The sequence below is a fragment of the Suncus etruscus genome, chromosome X, assembly GCF_024139225.1.
Source record: "Suncus etruscus isolate mSunEtr1 chromosome X, mSunEtr1.pri.cur, whole genome shotgun sequence".
In the NCBI taxonomy this organism is placed as follows: domain Eukaryota; kingdom Metazoa; phylum Chordata; class Mammalia; order Eulipotyphla; family Soricidae; genus Suncus; species Suncus etruscus.
Genome location: NC_064868.1, coordinates 8,463,171 through 8,476,863, shown reverse-complemented (window position 1 = coordinate 8,476,863; position 13,693 = coordinate 8,463,171). Strand labels below are relative to the sequence as shown.

The 13,693-nt window shown below is 50.6% G+C and overlaps 1 protein-coding gene across 2 annotated transcripts in view; it reads right to left on the bottom strand.

Annotated features, from left to right (window-relative positions):
* RAI2 (retinoic acid induced 2) overlaps positions 1–8,272 on the bottom strand; it is a 64,617-nt gene extending 56,345 nt beyond the window's left edge. Inside the window, exon 1 of one of the 2 annotated variants that reach the window (XM_049766792.1) lies at positions 8,140–8,272. The gene's annotated coding sequence lies outside the window, so the exon portion shown is untranslated. Of the gene's footprint in view, positions 1–7,586; positions 7,664–8,139 lie in introns of those variants that run through there. The other variant, XM_049766791.1, reaches the window with a different exon arrangement.
* Between the last annotated feature and the right edge of the window lie 5,421 nt (positions 8,273–13,693).

Sequence of the window (13,693 nt, the reverse complement as noted above, 5' to 3'; positions counted from 1 at the left end):
TCCAAAACTCAGCCTGCAATGCCTTCCCTGTGAATGCACAATATTCTTTTGAACCTGGGGAGGAACCTTCAGAGAGAAGAAGGCTGAGGGCTTGTGCTGGAGGGAGATTTTCATCTGTGGCTCTTGAGGGCAGCAGGTATTACCAGGGTTGAGTGACTTGAAACAGCTCTGCTGCCAATTTTGTTGCAAAACAGAATTACTGCAAGGAAACAAATGTGTGAGTGTGTGTGTTTGTGTGTGTGAAAGAGAGGGAGGGAGAGAGAGAGAGAGAGAGAGAGAAGAGAAATAGGGAACACTGGGACACCTTCACCTAAATTCAGATGTCTGATCACTGTGAAAATTGCTCCATCCACCCTACCTTTGACTTCCTCTCTCAACAGTACTAGACAACAGAGAAATTAGTGGTGGGGAAAAGTGCTGCCATGATCTGAAATGAATCTATTACAGTGTTCCAAGCAGAGCTCTCCCAAGTACACTAAAGGGCTAAATTAATTGGCTCAGGCTAGAGATGCTACCGGAGAAACGACAGCGAGGAGAGGAGATGTGGGTGGGGTGGCAGCTGATGCCTAATGCTTGAAAGACACACCTGCAATCAGATGTGCCTGGGCACAAGACATTCAGGTGGTCTGAACTGGAAATAGGAAAGTCAGTTGTTTTACCTATGTGCCTCCCAATGACCTAACTTCTTCAGTGGCCTGCCTTGAAAAATATCCACTCTGCTTCCATCATCTTCTAGACTTTTCTACCAACCATAGAATTCAATCAGGCATATGACCCACTTCCAATTGCTAATTAATCACCTCCCACGAATTATATATCTCAAAGTCAGGGGGGAAAATTTGTGTCTTTTATTATTTCAAATTGAATTTTCTCCAAACTGAAAATTACTTCTTAAATCTATGCATTGACCAGTGGTCCTCAACTAGGGTAGACTTTGTCCCAGAGGAGACATTGAACCTAGTCTACAGTCTGTGGTTGTTGTCATTGGGGGTGGGGACCAGTGGAACCATATGTATTGGGTAGAGGCTAAGGATGCTATGACACATCCTCCTAGATACAGTACAGCCTGTGGTACAGAATGATATGGACCAGCTAGAATGCAAGAATGTGCTCTAGACCATGCCAGAAGTGCCTCTCCGTGCACATTCATTTTCTTCAGCAGTTTGCAAGAGGATGACCTCACTGTCTTTAAAACCCCTGGTTTATACATATATTGACTATTTACCTTTCCCAGAAAAGGAAATAAATGGGTTCTCTCTGATTCTAGGAACATGAAAGACACAGTACGAGACCAGTGGGGCTAGACACTGTGCAATTTAAGTGCATACTTTATCTAAGTGGATAGAAATTAATCTCTCATAAAAGAAAATATTATTTGTGTTACGTTCCACACAAAACCAAGATCAATATGTTCTATCTTATTTAACTTGAAATTGCAGTTTAAAAAGAAAAAAAATCAAGAACAAAAACAAGAAAAGGCCAGTCACCCCCATTTCTTGCTAGCTGGAGGTACACTCTGAGCACAAGGCTTTAAAAAACAAACAGGCAGACAAAACCTTTTATTTTTGAAAGCAGATTTTTCCAGAGCATAAAATGCTTCCTGAATCATTCCATTTTATTTACTGTAGATTCAATCATTCCTTAGTGAGCAAAACATGTAGCCTATTCTCTTGGTTCTGCCTGCCTGGCTTTCCAAATGCCCTCCAAACTGGAATGATGAATCACATATTTGGGCCCCATTCTGCCAATTAATAGTAAGCAAAGAATTCTGCACTGCCAAGATCGGACTTTCTGCCTGGTGGACATGTGGCATGGGGGCTGGAGTTAACTATTTCAGTCAACTATTTCCAGGGTGGGAGGGGGGGGTCAGAAGCAGGTGTTGAGAGTCTCTAAAATTCCTTTTGTTCTAGACCATTCTGTGTAACCTTGCAGTGAGTGCCCCAGCCTAGAGACAGGCTTTGGTTAGGAAATTTTAAAAAGAGAAGTCTTTTTCTTGAGTCAGCCAGGAGCTTCCAAGCTTAAACCACAAAAGGAAGAATGGCTGACAGCTAGCCTAGGTCAACCCTTCCAGGCCGCCATTCCTTTCCTCTAAATTCGAAGGCCAAAGTGGTCAGATACACAAAGGCAATAATCAAAACAATGACAAAAACCAGCCCTATCCACCCAGCCTGGGCTGCCAGCAAAGCCCTGATGCTGCAGCTGAAAAGGAGCAGTTGCTCGGGCACAGCTGGAGGAGCTGTGGCAGGGGCCGGGTAATACCCTGGCTGCTAATGAATTCTTTCTCGCCAGAATGTCTTCTTCCTGTGCTACAGCAAACAGCTTGCTTCTGCCATGGGAAGCCAAACACGATCCTTCCAAAAGAGTTCAAGGAAGTCAGCCAAGGGTCCCCTGCAGGGGCAGCCCGAGTCACAAATGCCTGACCCATAAACTGCTGCAGCACAAATGGGTGGCTCCAGCCCTTTTCACATCTACTCAGAAAGGGGCCAGGGCAGTGCCCAGGAAGACCACAGTGACTACTACCGTCCATGCCCCACCAGGTCCAGAGCTGTCCACTTGATCAGTGACCCTCGTCTTGCGACATCCATCGCGAGTGGACAAAGTTGACCCCCTTACTGTTCTCTTTCCCCAGAAATTAATTGATTTCCTTGCTCTTGTTTTCACCAAGCTTTCCAGAAAATGACTATGCACCCCCCACTTTCCTCTTTTCTCTACGATGGGCCCCAAATAAGCCACTCTCAGTATTTGTTAGGGTGCTAAGTTGGGACTGTTCCCCAATCCCAATACCCTAGGCAGGATGTCCACAGAGAAGGTAACAAGGAAATCAGCTGCTGGGCAGGAGACAGACCAGGGAAGAAGGATGTGTCCTGGGGAGGGGGGAGGGGGGCAGAGAGAAGGAAAGGAAGTGCCTGCTTGGTTCAGGCTGCCCTCCCCTCACCCCACACCCTCACTCCTGTCCCTGCCCTCTCCTCTGCTCTCATCTCCATCAAGTTTCAGTGCTCACATGGCAACCTTCCTCACTGCACCCCCCAATTTAGCAGTGCAAAGGAGCTCATGGATGACCGCCACAATGGCACCTTTGCTACCCCAAATCAAAGTCTCCTCATTCCAGTTGATTTTCATTACTAAACCAGTCCCAATGAAGATGGAGCTTCCCAAGTTTCTGAGGGTGTAAACCAAGCTTAAGGCATAGGTGGTGGTTAGTTAGCTTTGAGCATCACTGTCTAGCAGAAACAAATGTGTCATTTTACAGAGTCTGGTAAGGCACAGAATAAGAATGAAGAGAAGGGGCCGGAGAGATAGCATGGAGGTAAGGCGTTTGCCTTTCATGCAGGAGGTCATCAGTTCGAATCCCGGCGCCCCATATGGTCCTCTGTGCCTGCCAGGAGCAATTTCTGAGCGTGGAGCCAGAAATAACCCCTGAGCACTGCCGGGTGTGACCCAAAAACCACAAAAAAAAAAGAATGAAGAGAAACAGGTGGCATTAATTTTAATCCTCCAGTTTATTTAACCAATATATTCAAAATATGACCTTTCTCCATGTAATCAAGGTAAGATTCTTAATGCGCTATTTTGCAGTCTATTTTTGAACAGTCTTACACATCCAGTGCATAGATCCTTCTAGCACATCCTTATTGGGCCAATCATCTTTCAATTGCTCTAGAGCAGTGTGGGATAGTAGCCACTGAGGGCATACAGAGTGGAGAGGAGGCATTTTCATCATAGCAAGTTCTATGATATGATGGGCTGGAAAAGGCTGGGGGTTAGGCTAGGATTATCAGGCCTATGGGAGCAAAGAATGAAAGCATAACTGCAAGGACTGGGGTGTTCCTAAGAGTCTGGCCCTATCTCAAATGGGAGCTGAAAGGAGGCTCTTAGGAAAGGCCCAAGGGCCCTTGCAACGTAAGGACCCATGCAACAGGCTTGTAGTAAAGGCCTGGCACTGATAGGGCATCCTTGCCCCACCCCTCACAGTAAAACCAGGACAGCACAACTCAAGGAATTTATTTGCTACATGAATGGCCTCTAGCTCAGCTCTTTGGGTCTGTTTAGGGCAGGGACAGGGACACAAGATCACCCCAGTCACGTATGTTCTTTCAATAACAATTCTGGTTTTGCAATCTAATTTGGTGAAGCAGATACAGAAACATGATCAAATTATGTGCGCCTGGGTCTGCGCATGCATGTGTGTTCCTGTGTGTGCTCTTGGCTACAGAGAGAAGGGTCACGTGATCAATTCAAATCGATGTGTGGCCGCCCAAATCAACTCCTCCTCCTCCTCAGCTGCCGTCAGAACCCAGGAGAGGACTCGACTCAAGAGGCTCATCACCAATTGTGAATTCCAAAAAGGAGAGCCGCCTAATGCCAGCAGAAAATGAGCCGGATAAAGCGAAGGCTCCAGGCAAACAATCAAGGTGGGATGGAGAAGTGGTAATCAGACGCCTTCTCCAAAGACAAGAGCTGCCAACTCCATGGCTAGGTTGACACCCTGATCCCCAAATCAAGCTTTAATTCACAATCACACTCGGGGCTTTTGCACTACACAGTGCAATTAGACATATCCCTCCACACACCCCTCTTTGAAAGCTTGTTTACTGATGGCACCCTCATTTTCTGGTCAGGGACGCTGCCGTGTCAAAAAAGACCTCATGCTCACTGTCTGGGGGCTCAAAATTTCTTGGGGTGACTAGCTACTACCTGGTTGGAAGATGGGCTAAAGAGCTGGCTTTGACCACACATGGTGAGTTTATTTAGTTGAGGCAATTAAAAGTCTGAACTGTTCTTCTCTCTTGGTCTCTTCATGCATGAGACCTCATGGCAGGCTCTACCCTCTCCCACACAGGCCAGGCCCCCTCAAACTCACTCAAATCTCTGCTTCTTTGCCCATTCCTAGAGCCTTGGCTTACAGTGCCTTACCCTTGCTGCATCACTGGGTCACTCAAATCTCATTTACTCAGCAAGAGTTGGATGTTGGGGTTCCAAGATGCCCAAGGCATTATCTTTTCATCTGAGAGAGGAGGATTTGGAGGGTGCAGGACCTACTTGCACATCAGCAGGTAGCCTGGTGACTGGATTGCCCCACTGAGAGAGGAAGATTGCCCTTGAAATCATAACTCCCAAAGTCTGGAATCCATCATGGGATTACAAAGATCTTGGAGCCTCAGCTGCGTGGTCTGTAAAATAACGCCCTTGTGGCATCAAGCCCTCCCCCACTTGTGAAATGTCTGACAGAGGGCAAGGATAAATCCCCTCCGCTTGCCTTCTCCTTGAAATCTAGGACTAGAGAAAGGGCCAGAAGGACAGGCAGTTGCTGGATTTTGCATTGTAGCTTTAGGGGGCACATGGGGTAACAGCCCCCCCTGCCCTGGGTAGTATGCACTTGGGGAGGCAGTCATAGCCTGTTTCTGGGTCACCAAGTAGTGTTATTTCTGGTCTCCAGGTGCTGTAGCACCCCAACAACACCTCATCACGCTCCTCCCAGGTTTTTTGTTTCTTCCCTGCATCTCTGAAGCCCCATCCTGGTGTGGTTTTAACGGGGATTTTAAGTCCCACTCTCAGGCCTTGCTCGGCTGCCCACCCAACAAATTCTCATGCTAACATCAACATCGCCTGGAAAAACGGGTTTCCCACTTATTTCCCAAAGAGGCAGGCTGTCTGTCTAGGTCAAGACTCATCACCTGGACAGGTAGGATGCTTGCTGGAGGGCAGAGCCAGGAGTAACCTCAGAGTGTGTCCCCATCAAACAAACAAAAAAGACTGGAGGAACACCTGAAGGTGGAGATTTTGCAGAAACTGCAGGTTCTTGGCATAATTAACTCCCCCTTCCCAGGACCCTGATTCCCTTGCCAGGTGACTAAAATGTTCCTAGGGTTAGTGTCAAAACAGCAGCCCACAAATTCCAGACCCATCCCTGTGCCTTTCTAGTTTGGAGATGCCTCCAGATCTGTAAGGATGTGAGTACCCACTGGCAAGATATGCTGTATGGGGGAAGGGTGAAGATGTGAGTTATGGGGTGGGTGGGTTTCTTTTCTGGTCTTTGAGGGGCAGAGAATTTGGGATGCCACCAAGGGTGAAATTCTTTGCCTTCTAATTCCCTTTCCACAACCATCATCCCCACTCCCAGAGTCTGAAAATGGCACAGTTCCCCATCTTCCTCCTTGGAGGAAAAAAAAATCACTCAAAACAGAATGGCAGAATTGAAGGGGGCATCATACCCAGAGCCACTCCCAGTTTGGCCACTGTCCTTTCACACCACCAGCGCTTTACCATAACAAAGACATGGCATACTACTACTTTGGCAAAGTTAGCAGAAGTCCCTTGGTCAATCAACAAACATTTCGCTGCGTCCAAAATGAGAAAGAGAGGAGACAGACAGACAGACAACAGAAGGCTAGCAAACAAGCAAACTGTGGAAACCAGTGCCCTAGGGAAATCGAAGCGAGCCCTGCCCGGCACGCAAGGTGGAGAATTCTTTTCTCCTGTGGCTTTCCCCCTCGATTCTTAAGAGAAGCTTCCAAGAATCGGGGTACAGAAATGGGTCACACTAGAGAGTGAGCGCTCGGGCTCAAGCCACAAAAACAAAGCCCCAAAGGAAATAGAGCGAGCCCTGCGGATCCGCCGTTATCAAAACTTTGTTGGGCTCAATCTATTTATCATCGCTGCACGCCCGGGCTCTGCGGAATATCATTCTGTTGATGTCACTTATCCGCTGCAAAATATTTACACATCCTTAAAAACGCCAGCTAGATCAGGGGAACCAGCCCCGCTCACAGCCGGCCGCACGCGGCTCCGCCAAGCTGCCCTCCATCAACTGATCCCCAACCCGAGTTCTCCGGCAAGGTGAGGGCGGCTCGAGGATGGGTGGTTGCAGCGGGCACAGGTAAGGGCGCCCGCGACAGTTCCGAGGCGATGTGCCCTGCCCACTTCTTCTCCCACCTGCCTCTGCCAGCCACCGCCACAGCCCGCGCTGGTGTCAGCGCCGCCGCCGCCTCCCCTGCGTGGCTCATTGATTAAGTTCTTCAACCTTTGTTAAAGGCGGGTGGCGTTTCCCCCCGCAAGAGCGAGCCGGGCTCCTTCGGCTCCCCCCGGGCCACAAAAGACAGATTCCTAAAAGTTTGGCAGGCGCAAAGGGCGGCCGACTGCGGGGCCCAGGGGTGCTGTGACAATTCGCCGCTCCTGGGCCACCTTGTCCCTCCCAGCCGCCTCTCGCCCTCCATCCATCCGTCGTGCCCCGAACCGACTCCGGGGCTTTCTGATAGGGAAACACAAAGCAGCAGCTGTTTGGCAACATTTCTACCCCTTGCCGGCAACCCGGGCTGGGGGGGGGGAGGAGGGTGCCATCTCCCCACCCAGGCGGAGCTTCGCCGGAACAATAGTCTTTGGGCTTTCAACTGGCAAAGCAGCCAACGCGCAAAGCACCACCCCAAGCCCGAAACCAGCCGGGGCGGCGACTCTAGGAACTCGCTCTGCTGCCCCAGCGCCCGGCGCCCACCCAGCTGCCAGGCTGAGCCGGTGGCAGCGCCCCCTCCCCGGGACTCGGGGCACTGGAGGGGGTGGGTGGGTGGCACGGGGCGCCGACGCACACTCACCCGGCTCCGGGAGGTTGCGGGGCTGGCCGAGCGTCACAAAGACGAGCCCGGCGCGATCTGGCAAAAGCCAACTTTCCACCCAGCTCGCCAGGGCCGCCAGATACGTCAACAGAATCCATCTTTCGAAGGGCCTGGAAGGCGCCGGCTGTGCCGGGCAGGGACGGAGCGGCAGAAGCCAGGGCGGCCCCCCGCGTGCGGTGCCCGGGCGCCGAGACCGCCGCGCGCCGCCCTCGGCGCCCGGTGCCAGCGCCGGGGGCGGCCCGAGATCCACTTGGGCGGCCCCCGCCCCGGCGGCGGGCGCCGCCTCCCCAGCCGGCCCCGGCCCCGCCGCCCTGTGCGCGGCGCCGGCCGCAGCGCGGGCCCGGGGACAGCGCGCGGGTGGCGGCCTCGGCCCGCGTCCCCGCCCCCGCAGGGCCCTCCACGCCGGCCCCGGCCTCGGGTGCTGTCCGGGCCCCCGGCAGCAGGCAGGTCCCTCCCCAGCCCCCCAAGTCCGGGCGACAGGTCCTCGGCGCGGGAGGACCCCAGCCCCGCACGGGGGCGCCGTGGCCGCTACCTCGCAATTGCGGGCCGCCGCCTCCAGGAAGCCGCGGGGTGGTCGCGGTGCCGGAACTCTGGGGTCTGGCCTCGCCGGCCGCCGCCGGAGGGAATGCGCCGCGGGGGAACTGCCGTCGCCGCTGTCACCGAGCTGCCGCCGCCGCTGCGGGCTGTGCGTGAGCGGGTGCACGCCGGGGTCCGGGCGAATGTGTGTCTGCGTGCGGCGCCCGGCCTTTACTATATACACCGAGGGGTGGGAGGAGGCGGGGAAGGGGAGGGCTTGGAGGAGGTGGCGGAGGAGGGGGAGCAGAAGGGGGGGCAAAGGGTACCCGAGGAGGCGGTGGCAGAGGAGGGACAGGTGATCTTGCCCACGGGGAGGGCGTGGCTGTGGGCGGCGCGGGCTACACCGAGCCAGAGGCGCCCACGGAGGGCTTGGAGGGGTGCTGGGGGGACGCCGGCTCTGCGTGGTGGGTGGGGGGATACAGCTGTCTCCTCCCCGGGGTTGGGGACCCTTCCAGATCTCCAGATTCATCGAGAGAGAGAGAGAGAGAGAGAGAGAGAGAGAGAGAGAGAGAGAGAGAGAGAGAGAGAGAGAGAGAGAGACAGAGAGAGAGAGAAACAGAGAGAGAGAGAGAAACAGAGAGAGAAACAGAGAGAGAGACAGAGAGAGAGAGACAGAGAGAGAGAGACAGAGAGAGACAGAGACAGAGAGCGAGGAGACAGAGAGATACAGAGAGGAGACAGAGAGATACAGAGAGGAGACAGAGAGAGATACAGAGAGACACAGACAGAGACAGAGAGGAGACAGAGATACAGAGAGACACACAGAGAGAGAGGAGACAGAGAGACAGAGAGAGAGGAGACAGAGAGATACAGAGAGGCACAGAGAGAGAGAAAGAGAGACAGAGAGACAGAGAGGAGAGAGAGGAGACAGAGAGATACAGAGAGGCACAGAGAGAAAGAGAGACAGAGAGAGAAAGAGAGACAGAGAGACGAGACAGAGAGAGGAGACAGAGAGATACAGAGAGACACAGAGAAAGAGAGAGACAGAGAGACAGAGAGAGGAGAGAGAGGGAGAGGAGAGAGAGAGAGGGAGAGGAGAGAGAGAGAGAGAGAGCCGACCCCTGGACTGGAGGGAGAGAGAAGAGAGGAGGTGGTGTTAGAAAAGCAGCTATGGGGAAGGCCCCCCGCGGTGCCCCTAAAACGTGAAACAGATTGGAGCTCAGGCTCAGCTCGCCTACTTGGGAGATAAGGCAGGATCAAATTAATGCACGGAGCAATCGAACTTCCGCACGTGTCCAGAGGGCGCTTCGTTTGTTAATCGAACATTTAGTAAGCGCCGAATGTGTGTGTGCGCCTTCGCCGGGGAGTTACAAAGATGATGAATTGCCCGTTGCTAACCAGTCACTGGATAAGAGACATCGGCCGCACTCTGGAATCACTGTGAAATAAAATAAAGAGGGGGGGTGGTAGAAGAAAACCCCTAAATCCTATAAATGTTTGAAGAGAGGAAAGAAAGAAACTACATTGGTTTAATTAATCCCTAAAGATGTAAAGATTTTTTCCCCCGACTAATCAAAACAGGATGAAGATACTTGAGAGAGAATGGCAGAGCAGAAATTATTTTAATCAGAGCAGAGAGCGTTCGGAATCTCGCGTCCTTTGAAGATCAACCTCCTCGAGTCCCAGCACTCACCCTCTTGGAGATGTTGGAGTGGCCACACAGTGGGAAATACATGGAGAGCTTCCCAAGGGTTGTTTAATTAGCACGGGAACTTGAACTTGCCTGTGAAAGGTTCTCTTCTAACTTTGGGCTGAAAGCACAATTCCGTGGAAACTCTGGCCATCTATGACATATTCACAGGCTTGGTGCCTCTGTGTAGGTGTCTACATTGATTTTAAAATAAAGTACTATTTCCCAATTGTGTTGGTGCCAAGAGGAATCTAATACTATTACCTAATAAAGCGATTCTTCAGCCCCCCCCCCAAAAAAAAACACTTTGTTCTTGTGATTTGAAAAGAAATTGGAGCATTTCCTCTGGCATTTGGGGCCCAAGGCATAGGTCCCTTCGGTGATTGTCAGCCCTGCGGTCCTTTTCCTAGCTACTTACTCATCAGCTCTGCTAAAAAAAAGATGAGTAGGGCCGGAGAGATAGCATGGAGGTAAGGCGTTTGCCTTTCATGCAGAAGGTCATCCGTTCAAATCCCGGCGTCCCATATGGTCCCCCGTGCCTGCCAGGAGCAATTTCTGAGCATGGAGCCAGGAATAACCCCTGAGCACTGCTGGGTGTGACCCAAAAAACCACAAAAAAAAAAAAAAAAAGATGAGTAAAGTGAAAGAGAACCCAACCCTATAGAGTTTGAAAGGCATATGGGACACTTTTAAGAATGGCTAAGGAATACCAACAGAAAGTCTTCGTTCCTACTCGTCCCAATTAAACTCTTGGGATTTTTCAGCCCTCTTCAAATTGAGAGTAAGACCTGTGGAAATATTTGTCTGTGGATGTGTCTTTCAATCATTGCAGTAACCAAAGGCTTTCTTATCTCTGAACTCTTCGAAGTTCCTGAATCAGGTAGAGGAGATCTCAGTTGCCAGCATTTAGCCTGAATACAACTGTGAAGACACAGCTGCGCACTTCTAATTGGCCAAGTTCATGGATGAAAGCTCCATGAAGGGTTTGTGTGTGCTGAGCAGAGATGTGCGCGGAAGGTAAGCACTGATATCCTGGAAGGCAATTACTAGCCTATTTCTTTTGTTGGCCTCATCGCAACCCTGGGTTAATGTTTGATCCTTGCTGGCAGTTGCGATTTATATTTGCTGCCCTTTGATGTGCTATGTTTTCAGGAAAGACTATATTGATTCAGATGAATGCATAATAAAACTGTATCGTGGACTCCATTCCCAAAGAAACGTGCAGGGACCTCCCTCCACATTTTCTTTGTGGCATCCCTGGCAGAGAGAAGGGAAAGAAGAGGAACCCATAAACAGGTGAGAAGAGGAGAGATATTGAGGAACTGGCAGAGGATATTGATATGGAAGAACTATGTTCATATTGGGTAGCTAAGAAAAAGGAGGGAAGAAAGGAGATGCCCCAACAGTGGGAAAGAATGAAAACAATTTCTCCAGGATTGGGCAGGGTGATTTTTGAGATCTGCAATCTAGTATCTGCTGACTTTTTTTTAAAAAAGGATGCAATAAAATAAATCTCCATCTCGGATAAGATTCTTGTATCTATATCCTGCTTCTCTGATACTGCATCTTCTTCTAATCTCCTTTTTTTTGGTTTTTGGGCCACACCCTGTGATGCTCAGGGGTTACTCCTGGCTATGCGCTCAGAAGTTGCTCCTGGCTTCTTGGGGGACCATATGGGACGCCGGGGGATGGAACTGCGGTCCGTCCTAGGCTAACGCAGGCAAGGCAGGCACCTTACCTCCAGCGCCACCGCCCGGCCCCTTCTAATCTCCTTTTCACTCATGCTAACCAGATGGCTGACTCATTCCCTTAGCCAATAAACATCTATTAAGCACTTGCTGTATGCTGATGGCTAAACTCAAGGCTGCTTTAGAGAGGTAGTTAGCATATAGTTGCTGACCTACTTCCAGGAGCTCACAGGCCAGCAAAGAAACTGTTTTTTGTCCAGTGTTACACTGTGGTTCATGAAGAACTCTGAAAGGGGCCAGCCAGCACTGCAGGGGAGTCCATCCTGAATTGAGCAGGGTTATGGAGTGGCATGGGCACCAGAAGAAATTGCACAAGAGCAAAATATTGGCAGGAAAACAGAAGTCTCTCAAAGGAAGGGAATGGCATTAGAAGGGGCAGAAACAGCTGGCAACAGAGCATGACAATGCAGGTACTAAAGGCTGGTTGAGTTTTGTGAGGCTGGAGTAGAAAGGTTGGCAGACTAGAATGAGACTGGGGGAAGGAGGCTGGGGGGTCAGTTGTGGGTCAGTTTTTTGTTTGATTTTTGGTTTGGTTTGGGGAGGCACAGCTGGCGATGTTCAGGGCTCGCTCTTGTCTCTGCACATAGGAATTACTCCTGGTGGGCTCAGGGGGACCATATGGGATGCTGGAAATGGAACTGGGTGGGCTGCATGCAAGGCAAACTCTCACCGTGCTGTGCTATCACTGAGGCCCTAGAGGGAGATTTTTACCTCTTACTGGGGAATCCATCGATGGACTTTAAGCAAGGAAGTAAGTGAAAAAGTCTTGGGCCTGAGGAATAATCATCATGCTGGTGGTTGTGAAGGACTGATTGGAGGACAGAGAACTTGGCATCAGGGATAACCACTGAAAAAGGCAGCAGCAGTGACCAGGGACTCAATGAGGGGGTGTCAGCAGGGAGTGAGAACAATAAGTCAGGGCAGGAAATTCTCAGCATGGGATAATCAGCAGAACTTAATGGTAGAGGAGGCAGTAGGCGTGAGGTTGACTGAATGGGGTGACAAGGTGGGGCGTGATCACTGAGGCTGAGGTCCCTAAGAAGAGAAACAAATTTGGGACTGGGGATAACATGTGCCCCAATTCCCCTAGAAGCAAATCCTTCAGAAGGTAAAGGGAATGCTGGCAGGGAACAGGGAATGGATTCCTAAGTCCAGTGAGCTCGAGATCTTAACCCAGAGTATAAAAGTCTGTGCTTTTGGATTGTTCCATTCAAGAGGTGAGAGAGCTGGGTGAGGGGCTGCCCAGGGGTGCGATTTTTCTGGCAATTCTGCCTGCCACCCAGCATGGGCAGATGGCCCTCTTTGGGAAAGAGGAGATGCTGACAGCTGGATATCTGTGAAACACATTGACATGGTAGCTTCTGAAAGGTATGGGGGGAACCCCATCATCATCTGTTCCAGGGATCTCTGATTAGGGTATCTGGAGTGGAGTGGAGAGATGTATGAAGTCACATAAAAGAGTGGTTTGCATGGAGAGATCTGGCATTTAAAATCAAAGCTGTAGACAGAGTGGGGAGTTGTAGAGGCCTACCTGGGTGCTGGTTTCACTAGTAGGGGAAGGATTCTGCAAATGACAGACATGGCTTGAACTGGTGGCTGAGCCCCTCACCCTGGTATATGCCAGAATAATTTGATCTGATCTGAATGAAAGACACTGGTGTGGTTTCTATAGAAGTTACAGGGAGCCCTGACATTGTAGTTGTCAGTTTGGTGCTCCTAAGGGACCCAGTGATATTAAGAGACTATTTTCCTTTATGATAACTGAGATAACTTAGTTGTTTCAATAGTATTAACATGTAGGTTTGATGTACAAAGTTACTACACCTCACTACCACCAAAGTGCCCAAGATTAACTTTTTTTTTGTTTTTTAACTTGCTATGCTATCTCTCTGGCCCTGACCACTATTATTTTTTGTTTGGTTTTGGACCACACCTAGCATTACTCAGGTGTTACTGCTGGCTCTATGCTTGAAAATCACTCCTGGTATGCTTGGGGAATCATATGGGATGCTGGGGACCGAGCCCAGGCTGTCCATGTGTAAGGCAAATGCCCTACCTGCTATGATATCACTATGACCCCATCAGACCACTGCTATTAATGTTACTTCTAATCAGTATTTTACTTCTCCCTT